Source organism: Trichosurus vulpecula, chromosome 5 (assembly GCF_011100635.1).
Source record: "Trichosurus vulpecula isolate mTriVul1 chromosome 5, mTriVul1.pri, whole genome shotgun sequence".
NCBI lineage: Eukaryota > Metazoa > Chordata > Mammalia > Diprotodontia > Phalangeridae > Trichosurus > Trichosurus vulpecula.
The window spans coordinates 110,405,654-110,408,064 of record NC_050577.1 but is presented as its reverse complement, the minus strand read 5'-3'; positions in this window follow the sequence as shown (position 1 = coordinate 110,408,064).

The window sequence follows — 2,411 nt, the reverse complement described above, 5'->3', positions numbered from 1 at the left end:
ACTTTCTATTAATGCAATATAAGATCACATTAACTTTTCTGGTTGCCATGACACATTGCTAAAAGCTTCCACTAGTAGTTTCCTATATATTCTTTGCCTAAATTGTTTATCTTGTCCCACATCCCACATCTGGTACATTTGGTATGGCTCAACATTTATCCCTAGCAAATCATCTAAGAGAGTTTGAAGTGTGAGAATAGGAAAGAAACACAAAAGGAAAGCCTAACCCAAAGTATCTTCTACACACAATTGAATAATGTAAGATCCCCTTGAGTCAACAAGTTCCTCTTTTAAAATGTTGAAATTACCTTTAAAATTGTTATGATATCCTTACCTTAGTGTGTTTAATTTTAATTAGACCCACAACTAGTTTAGAGTTTTAGTTGAGAGGAAAGGGCAAGTTTTGTTGGATTAGAAAAGTTTAGTCAGTAAGACAAAAACATGAGGGCACTTGTACCTATGGGATGCAGGTAAAGAAGCAGTAGAGACAAGGGTTAATCAAGGGAGACAGGAAGGGGAGAAGCGCAAATTTTGTCCCCTTTACAATTTTGCCTGGGGCCCTTACAGGAGCTAATACACCAGGGACAATGCTTCTTGTTGGTTGCCAATGACTGAGTTAATTAGAATTAGTTTGGAAAGCTGAAAACATCAACTTCCCCCAGTTCAGTTGAGTCTTCCTAGATAAGTAGAGGCTAATTTTGTTCCTAAAGAACAGATCCTTAGTTCCAGAGAATACATATTTCATTACATGCATGGACCCTTCATTTGAAATATAAACCTCAATGGATAAAGATACACTAATCTGCCAGCATCTTACTCATAGAACTATCCCATAAAATGAAATACATGTCATACTCTAAGGGAATAAGGGAGATTCACACAACTGTGAATCTTGTATGAGAACGTATAAAGGAGAGTGTGCAAATTGGATGCTTGTCTTTGAATATGGATGTACTCTGCATGATGTGATGATTTACTATTTGTGTGGATTTTCAGTGTATAGAAAAGGCACATTTATCTATATTCCATTCCCTCTTGGAACCTTTTTAATATACATGATTGTTCCCATATGAAGGAATATGTCCAGGCCTGAGGACAGGTTGCTTTCTTCCTTCTGTTTTCCTGTTTGGAATGCATCGTATACACGTTTTTCCCATCTTAACTTCAGTACGTTTTTCTTCATTATCCATCAACTAAAATGTATTTTTTAATGTATTTTTAAGTACTCATTACATGCCAAATCTAAACACTTTGGGTTCAAAGACAAAAGTGAAATAGCATTTGCCTGTGTGTTCTATTGGAGAGATGTGAAATTCCTTCCCAGCAGACTGTTGCCTAAAATAGTCATGAAGATTACAAACTTGTTGAGGTAGGTATTTATTTAATTCACCTTTGTATATCCACCTAATACCTAGCAAAGTTTCCTGAATAGAGTAGGTGCTTAAATCGTGTAGGGAAAATATTATATTAGAGAAATGGAAGATAGATGGATGGACAGATAGATAGATGGACAGCAGACAGACAAATAAATACTCAACATTTTTCTTTGACCAGGAAAACAGAAAAGGAAAGAGAGGAAGATAAATTATACAATAAGATCAACGATTGGTAAGGAACTTAAGGATATGGAATGGACCTGGAATATCATTTCCTAGGTGTGAGAACTCCCATATTACAAAAGAGATTCCATCAATGTAAGGCAACACCTCTACAATTTATATTGTTAAAGAGTTGCCTTTTAGAGAGACTTTAAAGGTTAATCAATCAATCAGCATGTCTTTGCTGAATGCCTATTGCGTAGTACTAAGTACTAAAGTAGAGGTACTACGTGCTAGGGGGCAAAAAACAAGAATAAAATATTCCTTGCTTTCATGGAATTTATATCCTCTCGGGGGAGACATGTCCATATAAAAGCAAATACAAAATACATACAATGTTACTACAAAGTAATGGAGTGGGGTATTAGTATCTGGGGAGTTGGTAAAGCCCTGATGTAAGAGGTAGTGCTTGAACTAAGTTTTGAAGAAAGCTAGGGATTCTACAGAGCAGAATGAGGAGAAAATTCATTCCAGGTATGGGGAACAGCAGTCATGCAAAATCAAATAGATAGAAGATGGAGTGTCTTATAAGCAGATTACCAAGAAGGTCTGTTTGACTAGCATAAGGAATGTGTGAAGGGGAGTGGTACGTTATATACCTGGACAAATAGACTGGAACCAATTTGCCAAGAGCTCCAAATGATAAATCAAGAAGCTTATATTTTGTCCTTGAGTGATGACTTAGAAGTGCCACTTTGCCAGCTATGAGGAGGATGGATTCTAAAGGGAAGAGATGAGGCAGAGAGCCCAATCAGGGGGCTATTTCGATAGTCCATCTGGGGTAAGGTTTACCAAGAATTGAAAGAAGCAGGT